We start from the raw sequence: 25,037 nt of genomic DNA, 5'->3' as shown, positions 1-25,037 counted from the left end.
TCCCAAAGTAGTGCAGGGACTACTTTTGAAGTCATTGCAACTTGAAGTCATACAGATATGAACGGTACTCATTGGAAATCATGGAGTATGACTTTTTATGTGACTTTGCAGTCCCAAGTCGCAGGAAAAGTCGCACAAGTGTGAAAGGGGTCTATAGCCAACAATTTCATCCCTATAGTCACTGTGAGGAGCACAACTCATAAGGGATTGTTCCTACCCTGCATTTTATAATACCCCACAATCCATTGACAAGAGAAAAGCCATTATTGTCCATAGAACCTGTTGGCATCCATGTTTTGTAGTGTGCGAAAAAAGAAATCAAAACACTCACCAAGACATTAGATGGGGGGATTATTCTTCTTAGACAGTTACCTCCAGAACCGGTGGCTGTATTGGAAAATGTCACCGTACCTCTTGTTCTGAGGGACAAATCTTAAATTTTGAATTTCCCTGCGCCTTCATTCTTGGTGACAATGGTCCCAAGTACAAAGAGAGGGATAAATCTCCTTAATAGGGACACAGTAATAAAACTTGACAGAAGGTCTAATCCTTCCCCACTCCATTAAAATCAACCTAATATGATATCAATATTAGTCTAAATATAAACAGTGATGTCACAAATAATTCCTTCTTTAAGGCTCGGGTCACACTTGTGCGATGCGGGAACGCTGCGAATATGCAGCGTGTTCCCGCATCGCATCTGCACATCTGGCAGTTCACACTGCCATATGCGATATGCAGGGGGTGTCAATTAAAAGTTAACGACACCCCCAGTTGCGATCGCATATCGCAGTGCGATCTGCAAGTTCACACAGAATCGGATCGCACAAGTGTGAACCACTGTGCGATCCGATTCTGATGCGGCTCAAAAAAAGCCTTGTGCGAGTTTGCTGCGAATGCGCTACGAATTCAGCCATACAAAGTGTAAGGCTGAACTCGCATCCGCACATGAGATCGCATGTAATGAAGGAGCAGTGCGCTCCGAATTACATGCGATCTCGCAAACCGCACAAGTGTGAACCGGCACTAAAATTTCCTGGGCAAGTGGTGGGAACTTCCTTTATCTTTAACAGTGTAAATTTTGGGCTAATTTTCCCTTAAGCTATAGGGTAAATGTTCAAAGAATTTTGGTGAATATTAGGTGCCATGCCAATCAACTTTTTGACAAATAGACCCCAATTTGCATTGACACACACTATATTGTCAAAAGTATTGGGATGCCTGCCTTTACAGGCACATGAACTTTAATGACATCCCAGTCTTAAGCCCCGTACACACGCGTCGATAATTGGCCGTGAATTTTCGGCCAACGTCCGATCGGCTGATTTTCGGCTTGTTAGTATGATGCTTCCCACAACCGACTCTGACTTTTCGGCCGAAAAAAATCTGGTGTGCATGCTATAAAATTTTTGTTGGCCGTCAACACAACGGCCGATTTTCCGTCAGTCAGTACAGATTTCGGCAGACAAAAATCTGATGAGCAAGACTGAGCATGCTCAGAGAAGAAAAAACACACGGAAAGTAAACCAGCACATGACATCACTTCTGAAGCAGATTTTTGTTGGCCGAGAAAATTCGGGTGCAGTCTAGGCACATTCCAACCAACAAAACACAACTCTGGACAAAAGTCGGACGATCGGTCGGCCGATAATCGTTGCGTATGTACGAGGCATTAGTCTGTAGGGTTCAATATTGAGTTGGCCCACTCTTTGCAGCTATAACAGCTTCAACTCTTCTGGGGAGGCTGTCCTCAAGGTTTAGGAGTGTGTCTATGGGAATGTTTTACCGTTGTTCCAGCACTGCATTTGTGAGGTCAGGCACTGATGTTGGATGAGAAGGCCTGGCTCGCATTCTCTGCACTAATTCATCCCAAAGATGTTCTATCGGGTTGAGATCAGGATTCGGTGCAGGTCAGTCAAGATCCTCCACCCCAAACTCGCTCATCCATGTCTTTATGGACCTTGCTTTGTGCACTGGTCTAAACCATTTGGTGGAGGGGGGATCATGGTGTGGGGTTGTTTTTCAGTGGTTGGGTTTGGCCCCTTAGTTCCGGTGAAGGGAACTCTTACAGCATTAGGATACCAAGACATTTTGGACAATTTCATGCTCCCAACTTTGTGGGAACAGTTTGGGGATGGCCCCTTCCTATTCCAACATGACTGCGCACCAGTGCAAAAAGCAAGGTCCATAAAGACATAGATTGGAGAGTTTGGGGTGGAGGAACTTGACTGGCCTGCAGAGAGACCTGACCTCAACCGTATCGAACACCTTTGGGATGAATTTGAGTGGAGACTATGTCAGGCCTTCTCATCCAACATCAGTGCCTGACCTCACAAATATGCTTCTGGAAGAATGGTTGAACTTTCCCATAGACCAATGAAAAGAATTTTCAAAAAAAAAAAAAAAAACTTTCCCATTGACACACTCCTAAACCTTGTGGACAGTCTTCCCGGAAGAGTTGAAGCTGTTAGACTGCAAAGGGTGGGCCAACTCAATATTGAACCCTACAGACTAAAGCCTCGTACACACGATCGGATTATCGAACGATCTTTCGTCCTTTTTTTTTTTGCATGCTAATCTCAAATGGAAAGTGAAGAAGTTACTTTCATACGAATTTTTCCGTACGACAGAATTGAACTTCAGAAGTGATGTCATGTGTTGAATTGTTTTGTATGAATTCTTTCATTTCTGCGCATGCCTAGTCTTGCTCTGATGATTTTTTTTCGGATGAAAACTGTACTAATTATACGAAAATCGGACGTTGTGTTGAAGTACGATAAAAAATTTATAGCCTGCACATCCAGTTTTTGTCGTCCGAAAATTCATAATCGGCTTTTGAAAGCATTATACGAACAATCCAAAAATCGGCAGATCGTTCATCGGAAGAAATTTTACTTCCGATTTTCATATCGCGTGTACGGGCCTTGAGGCTACGTTCCCATATAGGCGTTTTTATGGGCGTTTTTTTAGGCGTTTTACAGGTCTTTTTGTACAGGAATTTAGGTTGACAAGTGACCAATGGAAAAAAATAAAAATGCCTGTAATCTGCCCAAAAAGAAGCTCATGTACTTTTTTGAGCATCTGGCGTTTTGCTTAAGGCTACGTTCACATGTTAACATAGCGGACCGCGGGCAGAATCACTGCGGTTCTGCCCGCGATCCGGAAATCATTGCAAATCGCGGGACACCTGTGCGTTGCCGTTGATTTGCAATGGCACCCCAAACTCTGTGCGATGTTGCCGCGATTTCCGCTTGCCGAATCGCGGTAACGTGAACGTATCCTAAAAGGTCAGAACGTTTAGATGTGAACAGGGGCCATTGAAATAAATAGGATTTGTCTTGTTGGGCGTTTTTTGAGCTGATCCTTAGAGCTGAAAAACGCCAAGATGTGAACGTAGCCTTATGACTCGTACACACGCAACGATTGTTGGCCGTGAATTTTCGGCCAACGTCCGATCGGCCGATTTTCGGCTTGTTAGCATGATGCTTCCAACAACCGACTCCGACTTTTCGGCCGAACAAAATCTGGTGTGTATGCTATAAAATTTTTGTTGGCCGTCAACAGAACGGCCGATTGTTCGTCAGTCAGTACAGATTTACAGTAAAGGGACCGTAGTGTAGTGTAGGGTTAACTGACAGTGACTGCTATGGAAGGGTGACAAAACCCTTCCATAGCAGGGTGACCGCTATAGAGAAATGATCATTTCTCTGAGTTGCTTCGGGAAAGGAATATGGCTTCTTACCAGCCAAGCATTTTTCATGCTGCAGGGGCTGCCACTGCCAGTGCTTTTTTGAGGACATGTTTGATGTCATACATGACATCTGAACATGTGTATAGGGGGTATATATACACATATATGTCTGTATATATACCCCTAGACATATATAGGTGTGATAGTAGCAGAAATATATGCTTGCGCTAATGAAATCATTTACAGTAATATATTTCTGCTACTATCACACCTATATATGGCTAGGTGTCTATATACATATAATTATGTGTGTATATATACCACTATACACAAGTTCAGATGTTTTGCCTGCCTCAAAAGAATCCCAAAAAATGCCAAAAAAAACGCTAGCGTCCAAAAAAAAATGCCCAGGTGTGTTTTTGCTGGCATTTTTTGGGAGTTTTTGGAGGCAGGCAAAACATCAGAATTTGTGCACAGTACCACTATACACAAGTTCAGATGTTTTTCCTGACTGCAAAGAACCCAAAAAAATGCTTGCTTTTTCACAAGGTGTGAAAACCGAGAAGAGAAGCTAACCCCCTGAGCTGAAAGTGTTCTAATACAAACAATCTTTTTTTTTTTTATGGTTCTGGACATGCTACAGAGCTGAAACTTCACATGTACACTTTTTAGATCCCCCAGATACGAAATCTCTTTTTTTTAAATTTTTCAATAATTGGCTTTTTTATCAAAAATGACAATTTTTAAGAACTTTTTTATGTGTGATTTTGTGTCTGGGGGGTCTAAAAGGTGTACCTGTGAAGTTTCAGCTCTGTAGCATGTCCAGAACCAGAAAAAAAGATCATATAGGTGTAAAAGGAGGGTCCCACATCCCTGTTCTACTGAAAAATTATCTTTTTTTTTTTTCATGGTTCTGGACATGCTACAGAGCTGAAACTTCACATGTACACCTTTTAGACCCCCCAGATACTAAATCCAAAGAAAAAAATCTTTTTTTTTTTTTTTTTCAATAATTGGCTTTTTTATCAAAAATGACAATTTTTAAGAACTTTTTTAGAACTTTTTTGTGTGATTAATAGTTAATGGGGCATGACCCAGAACCTTAGGGACTTTTTAGGGGCATTTATTGGGTTTTAGGGCTTAAAAATGGTGTTTTTTGATTACCGAAATTCGGGTCCCATTGATTTCAATGGGGTTCTGAAATCCGGGCCGAACTTTCGGGAAGTTCGGATGTTCTGGCCGAACCAAACTTTTCAAAAGTTCGATCATCCCTAATGAGCAAGACTGGGCATGCTCAGAGAAGAAAAAACGTAAAGTAAACCAGCACATGACATCACTTCTGAAGTTGGTTTTTGTTGGCCGAGAAAATTAGTGTGCAGTCTAGAGCACATTTCAACCAACACAACAGCACTGGACAAAAGACGGCCGATCGGTCGGCCGATAATCGTTACGTGTGTACGAGGCTTTACACTGGGATGCCATTAACTTTCATGTGCATGTAAAGGCAGATGTCCCAATACTTTTGACAATATAGTGTGTTTCTGACTGAACTTACCCTAATCCTTTGATCCCTATAGCCCTCAGAGGCTATGTCTTCTCATATCGTGCTCCAGGATCTGGTTAAGTGCTGGTTCACACTACCGCGGCACGACTTCGGGGGTGACCTGTGAAGTCGCGTGCACCGCGACTTCGGCGTGACTTGCACGGACTTATCATCGGATTCATATAATGAATGTCAATGCAAGTCGCTCTGATGTCGCCCCGAAGTAGTACAGGAACTATTTTCTAAGTCGGAGCTCCTATTAGAACGGTTCCTGTAGCACTGCATGGACCGCGACTTGTCAGGCTGACAAGTCGCGGTAGTGTGAATGGGCACTTAATGGAATGATCCCAAAATAAAAGTTGACAGTTCACACATTTATTTGTTGTAACAGCATGTTTTATTAGTTTGTAACTTTACACTGCTCACACATCTTCTCTAAATACTTGGCATATTTCTTCTCCCAGAATCCTTTGCTTACTCACTACCGTGGCCACACATGCCCTTTATAATGGACATCATCATTTCCCACCATGCTTTGCTCCTCAATTTAAAGTATGGAATGAACCGTACCGGTGGGATACATAGCAAGTCAGTTTTTCTTTTCTAATCCTGTCAAAGCCTTTGTAGACGCCATTGTTTTTATTTAATCTTTCACATGTCGATCATGATGGGGGTTTTCTCTCGTTGTGGTGGGTGACAGTTATCATTCAGCCACTGGGATATGAAGCGGAAACATGTTTTTCTTCCTCCATCTCTTTTTACGTGAGGGACGGGTCGTGCAAAGGTCTGAGCGCCAGCATTAACGTAGCTCTGCAAACAGACTGTATACAGAAAGGCCGTCAAATGGAGGAAACACACCAGTCCAAAGATGACCACAATGATGATGGTCTGAGGTTCCCACAGCCCGGCATCCACAGCGTCTTCCAGCTGCCTGAGCGTTAGGTTCCCCCTGGCTACAATATTGATGGGAGGGTAATTCATGTTGCCGTGGTGACCAGACACGTCGCCGAGGCCTTCTTCCCTAGCGATCCATCCTATAAAAATGACACTTAATTAGTCCTGGTTGCATAACAAGGTTTGCTTTTCTACACCATCAGAGCTGTGATTCGTGAATTAACCCCAAACCTCTTCAACGTGATCTTCTCTCATTTATGGTGACAAAAGGGCTGTAATATAAGGAAACTTCTTATTCCAGCACCCAACGCATGCTGTTTGCTGCTTACATGGAAAATTGCTCGCTCCAGTCATACCTAGTGGGAAGGATCATTAGTATAATGGAATAATTGGAAGCCTAATCATAGGTGGCAGACTTTGAAGGAACCTTTTGTATAAAGCTGTCAGGCTTTGCAATGTTTGGAGACATACACTCATATTCTGCTGCTCAAACATTCGTCTTCTGTGCCCTCAGTGTTTGGTGTGGAGCAACCCTACACTTCGCTATTTGCAGTGTCCCTAAAACAAAAGCACAACTAAGGGCTGCCCATACATTAAACAATTTTCTTCTATGATCTTTCTTTAGATTTATCAAAACCATATAATATGAGGTCAAACCTAAACACTTTCCATTTGTATGTAATCAGGCAGGCCCTTGCACTACATAGTTGCTGGTAAATCTAAAGGAAATTGAATAAGAAAATTATATAATGGGATAGTAGACAGGATTTCTTATACTCTATACTTATACTAAAATGATGACACTCCACACTTTACTGTTGGATTTAAAAAAGGCCGCGGCCATTTATTATTTGTTTAACAAACACTTATAACTTGAAACACAGTTCAAAAGCAGTCAAATAAACCCGGCCACTACGGCCCAGGTTAAAACAAATAATAAATAAAACTATTATCCACACTAAGCGCCGGTTCACATTACCGCGACGCTACTTGCAGGGGCGACCTCCGAGATCGCGGTGCGAGCAGCGTGCCGCGACCTCGGAGCGGCTGCCACGGACTTCATAACATTGAAGTCTATGGCGGTCGCCTCCTGGTCGCCCCAAAGAAGCTCCGGACCCTTTTTCTAGGTCGGAGCGACTTGTGTCCCTCCTATTAGAACGGGTCCGCAGCTTCCCTATGGGAGGCGACCTGCGGCGACCTGTGAGGCGACCAGGTCGCCTCACAGGTCGCCCCAGTGTGAACCGGCACTAAAACCCCGTACACACGTACCGATCGTCGGCCAAACGATCGTCCGTCTTTTGTCTGAGGGCTGTCTTGTCTGTTGAAAAGTGCAAAAGACTGCACACGAATTTTGTCGGCCAACAACAGCCGACTGCAGAAGTGATGTCACATGATGGTTAACTTTCCTTGTCTTTTTTCTTTTCTGAGCATGCTCAGTCTTGCAAATCTGCTGTCTGTCGGCCGAAATCTGTACTGACTGGCGAACAATCGGCCGTTCTGGTGTCGGCATACAAAAATTTTAACGCTTGCATGACAGATTCTGTTCGGCCGAAAGTGCGCTGTCAGCTGTCAGAAGCATCATACTAACAAGCCGAAAATCGGCCGATCGTTAGGCGGCCGAACATTTTCGGCCGACAATCGGTACGTGTGTACGGGCCTTTAGGCCCCGTTCACACTGGGGCGACACTACTTCCCGGGGCGACCTCACAGGTCGCGGTGCGCTGCTCGCCACGCGACCTCGGAGCGGCCGGCACGGACTTCATAACATTGAAGTCAATGCAGGTCCCTCCGGGTCGCCCCAAAGAAGCTCCGGACCCTTTTTCTAAGTCTGAGCGACTTGTGTCGCTCCTATTAGAACGGGTCCACGGCTTCTCTATGGCAGGCGACCTGTCAGGCAACCAGGTCGCCCCCGTGTGAACAGGGGCTTAAACCAAACATATTGTGAAACAAATTCAAAGAAAATATCATTCCCTTTTGCATTAAGCAAAGGTGACCCTACAAATAATGTACTGGCCGCGACAAACAAAAGGGGAGGGAGGGGAACAGCACGGTTTGAGGTGGTCTGAAGATTCTGTCACTTGTGAGCCCCCTTAAATAGCCCTGAGGCGAGCTCTGAAGGCGGGAAGGATACAAGAAAAAAACAGGTACAGCATCTAATCTTCCTAGCTACAGGGGAGGCTTGACTGGATAGGGGCTTATTCTAACCAACCACATGCTAAGGACCCTGTCTCCCCCCGGCAACAAGGTTTCCTCACACTCCAAGCCCACCAAATTAGCTCCCTGTTGCTAAGCTTAGCACCTGTCACTCTCCCATAGACAAAAGGGGGTTATTTGAACCCCCTTTTCTTTCCATGTATGACACACATACAGCTTAACACATGTGGGAGCCCTTGCCTCCCCTCTAAAAGTGGTCCATGGTGGATCACTTTTCAAAGACAAATGCTGATGTGTCACCTCACCACCACCTGTTTTACCCCCTTCACACCTAAAGGTTAAAACAAATCTAAATGCCTAAGCAGCATTTTGCAACTTCAACAGGTACTTCAACTTCAACTACTTTGTTCATCCAGGTGGATTATACTGCATTTTTTTTTCAAATTAGGCTTTCATTTGGTGGTAAATGGTAATGGATATCTCCTGATTTTTTATTATTGTTAAAGTGAAGCTGACCCAAAATATTTAGAAAGAAATATATATATTTTTTATAATGTAGCTGCATATTTCATGCTACTACCATAACCTTCCACCAAAGGACAACCCAAAATAAATTCTCCTCCTGATGATCGCAGCGATACCACATATGTGTGTATGTTAGGCCCCTTTCACACTTGTGCGACTTGGGACTGCAAAGTCACATAAAAGGCGTACCATTCATATCTGTGTGACTTCAAGTCGCAACGACTTCAATGTAGCCCCTGCACTACTTTGGTCCCACTTTGATGCCTTTTTTAGGTCCATAGACATAGGCATTGCTTCAAGCCCAGGAAAAATCACAGTAAAATCATGCAACGTTTAGGTTGCACAAGTGTGAAAGGGGCCTAACTTAGTTTGTTTGTACCTAGCATAGGCCAAAAACAACAGTGAGCTTTTTTTTTTTTTTCTTCTTTTTTTCTTTTTTTTTTTTTTTATTCTACCTTAAACACGACACTTTTAAAAAAGAATCTTGTAAAAAAAAAAAAAAAAACCCTGACCTTGACCCAAACACTAACCCTAGCACTGACCTTGATCTAGGTATTTTTTTTATTATTTTTTTTTTTTACATGCCCTTTTTTTTTCTCTGCAACTAACTAACTTATTGCTTGTTAGTATGATGCTTCAGACAGCGCATTTTCGGCCGAACAGAATCTGTCGTGTAGGCATTCAAATTTTTGTTGGCCAACACCAGAACGGGCAAAGTCCAAACAGGGTAGACCGCTCCAGGTGAGGCTAGGATCAGGTGCCGGTCGGATCCGCAATCCAGGATAGCTTCAGACAAAAAGGAATGACCGCACTTCTGATGAATTTTCAAGGAAAGGAGTATCTTTATTCCACATCAATCAAATGGCAGGTACAGGTACACACTGTGATTGCAGGACAATCGGTGGACGCGTTTCACGACTGGATATGTCGCTTATTCAACACCAGAACGGCCGATTGTTCGTCAGTCAGTACAGATTTCGGCCAACAGACAGCCGATTAGCAAGACTGGGCATGCTCAGAAAAGAAAAAAGACAAGGAAAGTTAACCATCACATGACATCACTTCTGCAGTCGGCTGTTGTTGGCCGACAAAATTCGTGTGCAGTCTTTTGCAGTTTTCAACAGACACGACAGCCCTGGACAAAAGACGGCCGATCGTTCGGCAGACGATCAGTACGTGTGTACGGGGCTTAAGTATCTCTCTCCTCCATTCACAGAGAAGGAAAACACGTAGGCTGGCTTCACAGTGTCTGATCACTGTGGTAGCCAATCAGAGGCTATCACAGCAATCAGGTGACCCGGAATTGTTAGTACAGGGCCTGGCGCTCTCAGCACAAAGGGAGATACGCAGATATGTGGCCCCACAGTAAAAAGCTCAGTCCAGTGCATATGTATATGCCATTACATATTTGCGTATGGTCGGCATCAAGGGGTTAACCGTAAAAAGCTGCAACCACATTGCATTGCACGCAGTTGGGATTCGGCCTCCTTCCCTTGAATGGGTCTCACTCAGCAGCAATACCACTGGCTGAATGTTGAATACAACATGCTGTTAAATTTTCCCTGCAGTCGTGAAGCAAAACATTGCAGCCACAGCATGTGTAGAGCCCTAAGGGCCCGTTCACACTAGAATGCCACCATTCCGTGACATTTTCCCACACTACATTCAGAACCCACTGCCCAGCGGGTGTCAGTGTAAAGTTAGCGATACAGCAAATGCAGTGTGTTTGCCTACACCAGATGGCATTGTACAATTGTACCATGTAATCTGGTTGAAGTGCATTTCCAAAAGTAGTGCATGCACTTTTGGTGCGGTGCGATTTTAACCCATTTAAAATAAATGGGCTGAAATCACACTGCACAGAACTGCATGTGAATGCCACAGGAACATGCAGCTCGATCCTGCGCAATTCTCATGCAGTTCCTAGTGTAAATGGGTCTAAACTATTGCATGCCTTTGTTTTGGTGGGTGGAAAAATTGTGGTACAACTGCCTGTTTCTACCACCCTCCTGGCTGCCCAAGTAAACAAACCCTAATACTTTTCTAAAACGGTATCTCTCCTGCGCTCAAGTGGTATGCGAGAAGTTGAGTGATCTGGATGGCCTTTTTTCACCCCACTTATGGTCTTGCTGCCCCCTCAGGACTAAGGGTATCCAATTACACTGAAAAACGACAAGAGAAGGGCGCACCAACCCCATGCATTACTACTAAAAAAGTTTATTCAAATCCAAAAAGGTAGCATACATTGTACTCACAAACGTATGATATATGCACACATGTAAGAAAAAGGGACCAATCAGCTCCAGGATAATCCTATGCTGCTGGATAACATGATGGAGTCCGCAATTGCCTGGCTGACGCGTTTCGAGGGAGAACCCTCTTCTTCAGAGCCAAAAGTGCTGTATAATTTTATTGTTATTAATAGACTGCATTGTATATTTCAGTTTTTTATTTTGCCCCTAGCCCTTCTTTAAAGTGAAGCTGTTACTTTGCTCTGCATGGGCAGAACTCCATCAGGACTTGCACCACCCACATATCCAACTCCTGCCCAGCAGGCTCATCTTTGTTCACGATTTCTGAAAAACCTCAGTAACAACATCTGATTTTCTCTGTTGCAAAAAAATAACTCAGACACATTTTCATGGATATTTACTGCAGAATGAAACAGGACGTTACGCCTGTGTAACCCAACAGGTGAACTACATATAATATTTAAAGTGGTTGTAAACCTCAGACATGAAATATGAACAAAGCATATCCCTCTATAGTGTGCACTTGTCTCAATCCAGAGCACTAAGTGCTATTTTTGTCCGCTGTCTTGTTCCCCTGCTATCGGCATTAATCCCTTCTGATGAGTTTTCCTGACACCAAGATAAAAATGGTGACAGGGGAGGGCATAGCCTGTGATTGACAGCCTCAGCTCTGTGTACTATGTGGAGGGGGGGGGGGTATATCTCTTCCCTCCAATCAGCTTGCAGAGCTTTCCTCAATGATGTAACTTCATTTCCCCGCACCCTGTTTTTTAGAGCTTAGAGATCCTGTGTAAATTCTGCACTTTGGATGTAGGGGGGAGACTGCTGCAGGTAAACAAGTACAACTTATGTAGGAGGATTTGTTTCATCTGTGTGTATCACCTGATGCCAGTCACTTCACTGGGTATATGTAAGGGTTTACAACCACTTTAAGCAAAGCAAGCCATAATCCAGTCCAAAAGTCCTACCACTGTTGGGGGAAGTGAATGTCCCATGGCCTGCTTAGACCACTGAGCTGATTGGCACACTTATTTATTCATAGCTGGAACAGGTGGGATATACTGTACAATGGCGTCATATGACGTGCCACATATGTGAGTGTATGCCCACATCTCTCTGTGCATTGATGGGTACAATCAATAGTCCTTTCAGGATACGGGTCCTTTAAAGCAGTCCTCTCCATAGCTGCCAGACAACGTGATCTAGGGGTGCTCTGTAATGTGAGGAATGTTCCGAATAAAGCTCAGTTCTGAGAAACGCAAGGAACTAATTAAATGTGGCTGCACAGAGCTGATAACAATGTGTTGTTTGGGTTTTAATGCCCCTCTTCCGAGGAGGAAAAGCACAGAGCTCCACATAACACGCATATAGAAATTCTCCATAAAAAGCCACATAATGACTTCAAGGTACCTTTTCTAGCAAGGCAATGCAAAAAAGCTGCAGCAGCATAACGGTGGAGTTCTGGCAACTCTTGCTTTGCAGCACTGGAGCCCTTGCTTCAATTCCCTGCCTATCAAATTTTGCCTTTATTCTTTTTTTTGGGAGTGGGGGAGGGGGGAGACATCCTTTGCAAAGTGAGCCTAGAACATTAGATTGTAAGCTCATTTGGGGCAGAGACTGGTAAAAGTTTTTCTCTGTACTCTATAAACTTCTGATGTCTCAACTTAAAATAAATAAAATATAAGGAGCGTAGAATTAAAAGTCCACAGCACACACACACAAAAAAGACAGAAACCAGATTCCAATGTGTTCCTGCACCCTGCACATCATCATTATGCTGTACACTAGCACTGAATACATAAGTAGCCGAAATGAGAGATCTTGCATTATTACAGCTTGAACATCACAAAGTTATCAGAGGTTTTTTATTACCAAATTCAGATTTTGTCAAAATGAATCAGGCATACTCTGTGATAACTAGGCAGAGTACTGGTCGACTCACGTGCAGGTATCCTCAATGGTCACTTAGATAGAATTTCTAATATATCAAATATGTGATTGATCCTTACGCGTTTTGTCTTCGAGGACTTACCATTGCCATGCCAGAAATATCAACTGACAAGGGATAAGACAAAGAAGATCTATTTCATTGCCAGTGATCAGCTCCTGCAGTGCAGCTTCCAGGGTTCATTTCAACTGTCATTTTATTTCTTTCTGTTTAAAGCAGTACTAAATTCATGGATTTAATGGTTTTAAAAGACCGTTTCATTCCCGGCATGCCTGAAATGCTAACTGTCACATTGGTTGTGCTCTCAACCAAACTGTAAAACCATCAAAAGGCTGGTGTCATAAATGACCACATGTGCACCATGGCAGTTGCAGATTAAATAGAAGCTAAGATGGCAACTTCCTTGGATGAAAAGTATAGGAGGGTTTAGTTCTGCTTTAAATTTAGCATTCTGGCACACCAAGCAAAGGGGGCTGGTATACTTAGAACAGCCTTTCTCAACCAGGGCAGAGTTGCCAACTGTCAGTAAATTCACAGAGTTTGTAAAATCCGTGATTTAAAGGCTCTGTTCAAATATTGGCATCCCGGATTGTGGGCAGAATCGCTCCCCCAAATTCCCCCAAATTAAGGGATGCCCGCGCGATTCCTGTCACTTCAATGGCTCCCCAAACGCTGCGCGATTTTGCCGCGATTGTCCCCCAACGATTTGCGGTAAAATACAAGAACTTCATTTGGGCAACAGGAGTCCCATTATTCTGTTTGCATGATTTTACCGCGATTCGTCGGGTGACAATCGCAGCAAAATCGTGCCACATTTGGGGTGCCATTGGAGGTAACAGGAATTGCATGGGCATCCTGCGATTTGCTGTAATTCAGAATTGCGGGCAGGATCTCTGCGATTCTGCCCACAATCCAGGGACCCATATATGGGAACAGAGCCTTACATCTGTCCATTATGGACATGTAGACTGCATGTCCATAATGGTCACTCACAGAGAGATGTAAACATCACGGATTTTACAAACTGTCTGTGAATTAAATGACAGTTGGCAACCAGGGTTCTATGGAATTCTAAGGTTCTTTCAGAGGGTGCTAGGGGTTCTTTGAGCAATGAGCAATTTCTGCCTCTCACATAAGAAACCATTGACACGCCAATGATCATTTTAGATATCTGTAAGGGGGGAGGTTGGGGATTCTTCCCAATGACTACAAATCTAAGGAGCAACATCCCCAGTGCCCATCAAATAATGCACTGTAACCTGTAGATATAGTAATTATTAGCAGGGGTTCCTTGTCACAGAAAAGTTATTTCAAGGAATTTTTCAAGATTCACTGCTGCTCAGGGGCTCTGGGCTTCAGCAAAATGGCAGCCTCCAGCAAGAAGAAACAGGAACAATGCTGTAGGCAATTTACAGCACACATTGATTTTGGTAGAATAATTAATAATGTGGAATGTATATTCCTTGCTAATAAACATTATTTTTTATCAAGTTGTTATGGTTAAAGTTCCACTTCAACAAACAGTTAATGAAAAAATGAGTTTTAAAGCATGTCCCCAATGACCACTGCATCCATAGGGATTGGGGAACAATTCATTCTGAAATTTACTACAAAAGAACTAAAGTCATTATCTCTCAGCAGCTCAGCTCACCCTACTACTCCTTCCAGAGTCCCTGATAGGTGTTTAGTAGGCTGACCTGAGGAGGGAGCTGAGCTGTTAAAGTGACACCAAACTCGGGTTTAAAAACATTCTATTCAAGTATGTATTCTTAGCCTATCTTGCTTACAGCCCCTCCAAATCTCCAAATTACTTTTTTTTTGTTTCTGTAATACAACTTCCTGTTAGGGGGTGGCTACATTCATTCTCCATGTCCCCCTGTATGTAGCCACCCTCTATTGCTAACTCCTGAGATGGACTAGGGACCATGGACAATGAGATCTGTAGTGTTCAACGAGCAGTGGACAGAACTATAACTAACGTACAATGCTCATTCCAAACAAACAGAAGTGTGGGGGAAAAGAAGACGTCCAGCAGCTTATGAAAGACAAGGAGGCAGAAAAACAAAGTAACAATTTCATGAAAAACAGATTCCAGGGCCATTATATAGTGGATGTGTATGGATTATTTTTGGAGAATAAGGATAATTTAATGTCAAAAGGCGCCGAATTTAAAAAAAGTGACTGTATTCAAAAATGCAGTTTTGAATATATGGAAGTGTAGTGGAGGGGTCTAGGGTCTTTTAGACCCCTGATCCCTCCATAAAGAGTACCTGTCACTGCATATTGCTGTTACAAGGTATGTTTACATTGCTTGTGACAGCAATAAAAGTGATCAGATTTTTTTTTTAAAAAAAACCTGTACTAAAATTAAAAAAAGAAATAAAATAAATAGGAGAAAAACATTTTTTAACGGCTCCCCGTCGCCGTGAGCTCACGCATGAAAGAAAACGTATACGGAAGTCGTGCCCGCAAATGAAATCACTGTTCAAACCACACATGTGAGGTATCGCCACGATCACCAAAGCGAGAGCAATAATTAAAAAAAAAGGCTACTTGGTAACTCTAAAAAACGTTAACATTTTTTAAAGCGTTGCCTATGGAGATTTTTATTGACTGAAGTTTGTCGCCATTCCACTGGTGTGTGCAATTTTAAACCATAACATGCTAGGTACCTATTCACTCAGCGTGACATCATCTTTCACAATATACAAAAAAAATGGGCTAACTTTACTGTTTCGTTTTTTTAAATGCAGTGAAATTAAATGTTTCCCAAAAAATGGCGTTTGAAAGACCGCTGCGCAAATACTGCGTGACAAAAAAAAAAAATTGCAACGACCGCCATTTTATTCTCCAGAGTCTTTTCCAAAAAATAGATAAATAAATATATATATATATATATATATATATATATATATATATATATATATATATGTATATATACAGTGGGTACGGAAAGTATTCAGACCCCCTTAAATTTTCCACTCTTTGTTATATTGCAGCCATTTGCTAAAATCATTTAGGTTCATTCTTCTTCTTCATGAATGTACACATAGCACCCCATACTGACAGAAAAACACAGAATTGTTGACATTGTTGCAGATTTATTAAAAAAGAAAAACTGAAATATCACATGGTCCTAAGTATTCAGACCCTTTGCTGTGACACTCATATATTTAACTCAGGTGCTTTCCATTTCTTCTGATCATCCTTGAGATGGTTCTACACCTTCATTTGAGTCCAGCTGTGTTTGATTATACTGATTGGACTTGATTAGGAAAGCCACACACCTGTCTATATAAGACCTTCCAGATCACAATGCATGTCAGAGCAAATAAGAATCATGAGGTCAAAGGAACTGCCTGAAGAGCTCAGAGACAGAATTGTGGCAAGACACAGATCTGGCCAAGGTTACAAAAAGATTTCTGCTGCACGTAAGGTTCCTAAGAGCACAGTGGCCTCCATAATCCTCAAATGGAAGACGTTTGGGACAACCAGAACCCTTCCTAGAGCTGGCCGTCCGGCCAAACTGAGCTATCGGGGGAGAAGAGCCTTGGTGAGAGAGGTAAAGAAGAACCCAAAGATCACTGTGGCTGAGCTCCAGAGATGCAGTCAGGAGATGGGAGAAAGTTGTAGAAAGTCAACCATCACTGCAGCCCTCCACCAGTCGGGGCTTTATGGCAGAGTGGCCCGACGGAAGCCTCTCCTCAGTGTAAGACACATGAAAGCCCGCATGGAGTTTGCTAAAAAACACCTGAAGGACTCCAAGATGGTGAGAAATAAGATTCTCTGGTCTGATGAGACCAAAATAGAACTTTTTGGCCTTAATTCTAAGCGGTATGTGTGGAGAAAACCAGGCACTGCTCATCACCTGTCCAATACAGTCCCAACAGTGAAGCATGGTGGTGGCCAGAGGCGGACTGGCCCGGGGGGAAAGGAGGCATTCTCCCCCCAGGCCGCTGTAATTCCCATTAAAAAGGCCGCTCTGCCGCCAGCTGGAACTGCGCATGTGCAGTTCCGGAGCTGGCCGAGTCTACTGTTCGGCCGGTGTCAGAGAGGAGCAGCCAGGAACGCTCGTGCTGCGAGTTTCTTTGTGTCCTGTGACAGGGAGTCACAGGGCTGAGTCTGTGTTCCATACACTGCACACACAGCACAGCCCCCTCCAGAAAAGCTCTGCCTCCTCCCGCCCCTCTCTCAATGTGCCCGCCCACACTCGGGGAAGCCTGTGTGTCCGAGGTCTGTGAAGAGGATTGTGTGGGCGGGAAGTTTGAACTGACAGCCACATCGTAAGTCTGAAGCCGTGCATTGCATTCAAGTAAGTGAGCTGTGACCGATCTCTCCCCCCCCCCCCCCCTCCTGCTCTCTCCCAAATCCCTCTCCCTTCTCCTATTTCCTTATCTGCAGCTAAGGAGTTCTATTTCACCAGCCTGTGCAGTATCTGCTCCTGTGTAGTATGATTTGGCTGCAGTGCTGCTGGTGTCCCCACAGTCTTCCTGCATGTTTCCCCCAGTCTCATAGACTTCTAGTAGGCTGTACATTTAACTGCTTGCTTACCAGCCACTGCAGTTTTTCTCTATTACACGAAACGACATACCTGTATGTTGTTTAGTGTAATAGACAGCAGGGGCATGTGCCGATTGGCCAGAGAGGAAGCCAATCAGCAGGTACGGCGGACGCAATGTCCGCCGGCAACCTGCGATTGCCCCCCCCCCCCCCATGCAGACAGAACTGCGGGCTGCCTATGTAAACAAGGCAGTATGCCATTCTGTCAGTAATGAACACTGGGATCTTGTGTTCCTGCTATTTAGGAACACAGGTCTCTGTGTTCATCTAGTGAGTCCATCCCCCACACAGGTAGAAAGCACACCCTAGGGACACGCTTAACCCTTTGATTGCCCCTGGTGTTACCCCTTCCCTGCCAGTGTCTTTATTACAGTAACAGTGCATATTTATAGCACTGATTACTGCAGTAATGTCACTGGTCCCCCCAAAAATGTCAGTCAGGGGTCCGATCTGTCCACTGCAATGTCGCAGTCCCGCAAAAAAAAATCACAGATTGCCGCCATTACTAGTAAAAAAAACTAAAAGAAATACAAATTACAAATCTATCCCCTTGTAGATGCGATAACTTTTTGCGCAAACCAATCAAAAACATATAGCAGAATACATATTGGCCTAAAATGATGAAAAAATTTAGATTTTTTTAATTTTTTTTATTGGGAATGTTTTACAGCAGAAAGTAAAAAATATTGTTGTTTTTTTGCAGAATGGTCGCTCTTTTTTGTGTGTTTATAGCGCAAAAAAAAAAAACCTGCACAGGTGATCAAATACCACCAAAAGAAAGCTTTGTTTTGTGGGGGGAAGGACATAAATTTTATTTGGGGACTGCACAATTGTCAGGTAAAGTAGCACAGTGCCATATCGCAAAAAAATGGCCTGGTCCTTAAGGGGGTAAAACTGTCTTTAAGTGGTTAAAATGAACAAAAAGAGCTGCAACTTTGATGCACTTTCTAAAAAGAACAGCAGGAAAAACGCACAACCTAAAATAAATCTATGGGACTGCAGCTAAGGAAAACTGAGTACACCAGCACTGCAGCCAAACTACAGCGCACCGTGCCCAAAGGATTGTATGCATTTGCAGCAGGCACTGCCACTCCACTGAAGAGAACCATGCTCGGGTCACTTTTCAGAGGCATTTGGCAGTCAGTGAGGAGGGGATATCACATTTCCTCACTGCCTGTTTTAACCTCCTAAATGTTAATCTCCCCAGGCAATGACGTAGTTCACTTCCAACTCACACCTTATTGCCATCATTTTCTGTAGGTATTAGATGTGCTCTTGCCCTATTTTGTGCACATATAATACATAAAGAGAGTTCTGGATATAAGGTGGAGTTCAAAGTGACATTTTACACCTAATTGGAGCACATAACAGAAGATTTGGGGATTTTCTTAAAGGGGTTGTAAAGGTTCCAATTGTTAATAAAAACCTACTGGCTCCTTCATCGGGTGCCACCATAGAGAGACGTGGGGGTACACCTTGCCGGCGCGTTCCCAAGTCCCACTGCTGCATCCATTGACACAGACTCGGCCCCGCCCCCCGCTCCCATGTCACTGGTTTTGATTGACAGCAGCGGGAGCCAATGGTTTCAGTCAATGGCTATCAATCTATCCAATGAGGACAGAAACAGCCGCTGGAGCCGCTGGGCTTGTGCACATCACTGGATTGGCTCAGAAAAAGGAGAGGCTCTGGGGGCAACTGCAGCAAACAAGGGTTTCACCTTATTGCATAGAATGTGTAAGGCAGCTGGTCCGACAGAAGCTGGCTTTTTGGCCGGCCTCTGTCAGACGAGCATACTGCAAAACCAGCAGCCAACAAGCTCCCGATCAGCGGGCGCTCTCCGCCAATGGGTGAGAGCGCTGACCGGAGTGATCTGGCGGGGGGTGGGCTGTCCTCCTGTCGGAACACAAATGAACATCAGGGGTGATCACTGTACTAACAATGGATAGTTAGTACAGCGGCTGTGGCTCTGATAGGAGCTGACAAATTATTTTAGTTCAACTTGCTGGGTTGAATGAAAAAAACGATGTAGCTCCGCAGGAGGGAAGAGACCCAGAGGTCGAAGCTGCAGCAGGCTAATTGCCACCTAATCAGTGAGGTAAGGTCCTCACTATTATTTGTTTGCTTTATAATGTCTGGGATGGGAGCCGAGTCGCTGCACAATGGGCCTCTGGGTTGTATTTGCCCCCTGGGCCAAAAGTTGCCAGTCCTCCCCTGGTGGTGGCAGCATCATGCTGTGGGGGTGTTTTTCAGCTGCAGGGACAGGACGACTGGTTGCAATCGAGGGAAAGATGAATGCGGCCAAGTACAGGGATATCCTGGACAAAAACCTTCTCCAGAGTGCTCTGGACCTCAGACTGGGCAGAAGGTTTACCTTCCAACAAGACAATGACCCTAAGCACACAGCTAAAATAACAAAGGAGTGGCTTCACAACAACTCCGTGACTGTTCTTGAATGGCCCAGCCAGAGCCCTGACTTAAACCCAATTGAGCATCTCTGGAGAGACCTAAAAATGGCTGTCCACCAACGTTTACCATCCAACCTGACAGAACTGGAGAGGATCTGCAAGGAGGAATGGCAGAGGATCCCCAAATCCAGGTGTGAAAGACTTGTTGCATCTTTCCCAAAAAGACTCCTGACTGTATTAGATCAAAAGGGGGCTTCTACTAAATACTGAGCAAAGGGTCTGAATACTTAGGACCATGTGATATTTCAGTTTTTCTTTTTTAATAAATCTGCTACAATGTCAACAATTCTGTGTTTTTCTGTCAGTATGGGGTGCTATGTGTACATTCATGAGGAAGAAGAATGAACCTAAATGATTTTAGCAAATGGCTGCAATATAACAAAGAGTGAAAAATTTAAGGGGGTCTGAATACTTTCCGTACCCACTGTATATATATATATATATATATACAGGGCTTTTTTTCAGCGGGAACGCGGGGGAACGCAGTTCCGGCACCTCCAGCACTGACTTTATGTAATGGCAAGGGGTTCAAGGTCTATTAATGCTAGCTGCTGGGGGGATCTACTTTTGCGGGAGGGGGAGGGGTGTCTACTGTTGCTCAGGAGGTCTATTGTTGTTGGTGGGGGTTCCACTGTTGCTGGGAATCAGTTGTTGCTGGGAGGGATCTAGTGATGCTGGCTGCAGGGAAATCTGTTGTTGCTGCTGGGGTCTATTGCGAGTGATACATTGTTGCTGGGGAGGGTCTATTGGTGCTGGCTGCTGGAAAGTCTATTGGTGCTGGCTGCTGGAAAGTCTATTGGTGCTGGCTGCAGGGAGAGCTGTTATTGCTGCTGGAGCTTTTTTGTTGCTGGGGAAGGAGGCGTTTCCTTCCGGGTGGTTCATTGCTGCTGAGGGGATCTATTATTGCTGGCTGCATGTGATCTAGTTTAATGTTTTTCTTGTTATTAATAACAAATTCCATATAAATTACTTAGTACCACAATTGGTACATGGTTCTGTATTCTCTAAAAGGAGCAGTACTTGGGGGGTGGGTAGGGGGTGGAACTAAGGAATGGTGCAGGAGGTGGGTAGGGGGCGGAGACAAGGGGTGACTCGGAAAGGGGAGTTCCTGCACCTATTATCTGAGAAAAAAAGCCCTATATATATATATATGTGTGTGTGTGTTTGGGAGTTCTAAGTAATTTTCTAGCAAAAAATACTGATTTTAACTTGTAAACAACATGTGTCAGAAATAGGCTCGGTCCTTAAGTGGTTAATGTGACCTCCTGGCTGCCCTTTTAATGCCCAGGAGGCGGAGCTAATTCTATATCATGTGATCCTTATGATGGCTCTCACACATGATCAGGAACCAATTGGTTAAGATCTGTCAGTGTGCTGTCAGTGTGCTGTCAGTGTGCTGTCAGTGTGCTGGTAGCATGCAGTGAGTTCTCTCTCCATGACCCCAGGCCACTGTGAAATGCATACTGTATGTGTGGCGGCTGGGCATTAAAGCCCACTTTTTTTGCCACCCTATATATGTGTTACATACTTCGCAAGAGGTTAAGGATGTGTAAATGTCAATAGCATAGCTCTCTCTCTTTACACTGATCAGTCATAACATTTTAACCTGAAAGTGGGCCATTGTGTTGAGAGCAGAAAAAATGGGCAGGATTTGACTAGGATGTAAGTATTGTAAGGATTTGAGTGACTTTGACATAGCCCAAATTAAACGACTGGGTAAGAAGGACCCCAAAACAGCAGCTCTTGCAGGATATTCCCAGTCTGCAATGGTCAGGACCGACCAAAAGTGGTCCAAGGAAGGATAAGCAGTGAGCCAGTAACAGGGACATGGACAGACAAGGCTCATTGATGCACATTGGGAACGAAGGCTGGCCCAATCCAATAGAATAGCTACTGTAGCTCAAATTGCTGAAAAAGTTAAGGCTGGTTCTGATAGAAAGATGTCAGAACACAAAGTGCATTGCAGTTTGTTGTGTGTGGAGCTGTGGAGCCGTAGACTGGTCAAGGTGCCCATGCTGACCCGTGTCCTCAGCCAAAAACACCTACAATGAGCATCAGAACTGGACCATAGAGCAATAGAAGAAGGTGGCCGGGTCTGATAAATCACATTTTCTTTTATATCCTGTGGATAGCCCGGGAGAGTGTGTGTCACTTACCCGGAGAAGAGATGACACCAGAATGCAGTATGGGAAGAAGACAAGCCGGCAGAGGCAGTGTGATGCTTTGTCTAGTGGAGTTCATTCCTTGATGGGTCAGGACTGTTCAGGCAGGAAGAAGGGGACCTACTCAATATTAGGTGGGTGATCATAATAGAGAGAAAGAGAATTTGTTCACACTGTGTCGGATACAGAATGGCATCCAACCGTGTGTTTTCAGGTTAGTTGCTGAACTGCTTTATTGCAGGAGATAGGCAACTGCAGCCTGAATGCTGCTAAGACTGTTCAAGCCATGCTGTCCCCAAGCATCCAGACCGAAGAAGAGTCAGCGAGAATTCATTAGGATTCTATTCAGAATTAGAACCACCTGCCTTGGCCCCCCATTCATCCATTAGATGAACATGCCCTAATTCCTGGGGTCTGTGCTAACTATGGATCAGGGTCATGACTTGCTTTACATCTCATTATAAAATACAACTGCTGTTCATGAATGCCTTCCACCATATAACCAAGTAAAGAAGGTGGAAGCCTTGTCTTCCTATCAGGACACATTGTATGGCCAAAAGAATGGAGACAAACATTCCTGAATCAGTGTCAGAGCCATAGGTATGGCAGTGACTGCTTTCTCTGCTAACCCTGGTATGAGGTCACTGAGCAACATCTGTCTGGGAGGTGCAAACCACACTAAATAGCCCTGTGACCATCCCGTCATACAAAGGTCTGGGTGGAAATTTCATGCCATTCCCCGCCTGTTCCCTATTGTCTTCAGCAGTAGTGCCATGGCTCACAGAGTACCTTGCTGATCTCAGCACTTCCTGTAAAATGAACACTTTGGGGTTTATTTACTAAAGCTGAGAAGTGCAAAATCAGTCACAAAAATCAGTCACTTCTGCATAGAAACCAATCAGCTTCCAGGATTTATTGCCAAAGCATAACTGAACAAGCTGAGGTTAGAAGCTGATTGGTTTCTATGCAGAAATGAGCCTGATTTTGCACTCTCTAGCTTTAGTAAATAAACCCCTTTGTGACTATCAGTTCATTTTTTTAAATGGCTTAATGTGCATGAGAACAATTCTGCACTAAGTCCCCGCGGCAGCCTATCACACGTATTTTTGCGAGCAGTTTCTGTCATTGCGGTGGCAAATGTATTGTCATGACCTGGTCAGGGGTCTGCTATTAACAATGGGGAGAAAAATGAGTTTTCTGTTCTAATTACCTGCGGCGTGTCAGAGGCGGCGAGGTCAGCGCTGGGTAACGGCAGGATGAGAATTCTGGTGCATTTCTGCATCTGTATGGAGCTTGGTTTCTGTGCAGAATTTACAGACGCTGGAAAAGGAGGAGGGGGGGGGGGGGAGAGGGACGTTCATAATTGTGGTTGCTTAGGAAACGCACCTCACCTCGGGCTGCAGCGCTAAAGAAAAGGAAAAAAATGTTTAAAATATCTCTTACAGAAAATACAGGAGTCTTCTGGTACCTACGGAGTGATGTTTAACACCATGCTATTGCAGCAGTGGAAACTCACCCTGAAATCCAGAGGGTCCCCCTGATTTTTACCCCTCTTACCCTGCTGTAACGCAAAATTTATTGTCATTATATCACAGATCATACAGTGAAATTCAGGCATAGCTCAACACAGAACACAACATAAACACATATCAACCTGTCATTTATACAGTGGGTACGGAAAGTATTCAGACCCCCTTAAATTTTTCACTCTTTGTTATATTGCAGCCATTTGCTAAAATCATTTAAGTTCATTCTTCTTCCTCATGAATGTACACATAGCACCCCATACTGACAGAAAAACACAGAATTGTTGACATTGTTGCAGATTTATTGAAAAAGAAAAGCTGAAATATCACATGGTCCTAAGTATTCAGACCCTTTGCTCAGTATTTAGTAGAAGTCCCCTTTTTATCTAATACAGCCAGGAGTCTTTTTGGGAAAGATGCAACAAGTCTTTCACACCTGGATTTGGGGATCCTCTGCCATTCCTCCTTGCAGATCCTCTCCAGTTCTGTCAGGTTGGATGGTAAACGTTGGTGGACAGCCATTTTTAGGTCTCTCCAGAGATGCTCAATTGGGTTTAAGTCAGGGCTCTGGCTGGGCCATTCAAGAACAGTCACGGAGTTGTTGTGAAGCCACTCCTTCGTTATTTTAGCTGTGTGCTTAGGGTCATTGTCTTGTTGGAAGGTAAACCTTCGGCCCAGTCTGAGGTCCAGAGCACTCTGGAGAAGGTTTTTGTCCAGGATATCCCTGTACTTGGCCGCATTCATCTTTCCCTCGATTGCAACCAGTCGTCCTGTCCCTGCAGCTGAAAAACACCCCCACAGCATGATGCTGCCACCACCATGCTTCACTGTTGGGACTGTATTGGACAGGTGATGAGCAGTGCCTGGTTTTCTCCACACATACCGCTTAGAATTAAGGCCAAAAAGTTCTATTTTGGTCTCATCAGACCAGAGAATCTTATTTCTCACCATCTTGGAGTCCTTCAGGTGTTTTTTAGCAAACTCCATGCGGGCTTTCATGTGTCTTACACTGAGGAGAGGCTTCCGTCGGGCCACTCTGCTATAAAGCCCCGACTGGTGGAGGGCTGCAGTGATGGTTGACTTTCTACAACTTTCTCCCATCTCCTGACTGCATCTCTGGAGCTCAGCCACAGTGATCTTTGGGTTCTTCTTTACCTCTCTCACCAAGGCTCTTCTCCCCCGATAGCTCAGTTTGGCCGGACGGCCAGCTCTAGGAAGGGTTCTGGTTGTCCCAAACGTCTTCCATTTGAGGATTATGGAGGCCACTGTGCTCTTAGGAACCTTAAGTGCAGCAGAAATCTTTTTGTAACCTTGGCC

The 25,037-nt window shown here is 44.2% G+C and overlaps 1 long non-coding RNA gene across 1 annotated transcript; it reads right to left on the bottom strand.

Moving 5' to 3' along the window:
- Positions 1 to 5,812: 5,812 nt before the first annotated feature.
- LOC309555286 lies at positions 5,813 to 23,585 on the bottom strand. The gene is made up of 2 exons (XR_014225259.1): positions 23,405 to 23,585; positions 5,813 to 6,268 (listed from the first exon to the last, which is right to left on the bottom strand). It is a non-coding gene; the product is annotated as an uncharacterized lncRNA (long non-coding RNA).
- Positions 23,586 to 25,037: the final 1,452 nt, after the last annotated feature.

Source organism: Pelophylax lessonae, assembly GCF_965119305.1.
Source record: "Pelophylax lessonae genome assembly, chromosome: 4".
In the NCBI taxonomy this organism is placed as follows: domain Eukaryota; kingdom Metazoa; phylum Chordata; class Amphibia; order Anura; family Ranidae; genus Pelophylax; species Pelophylax lessonae.
Note: the sequence above shows the minus strand (reverse complement) of the source record. Positions and strands in the feature narration are given on the sequence as shown.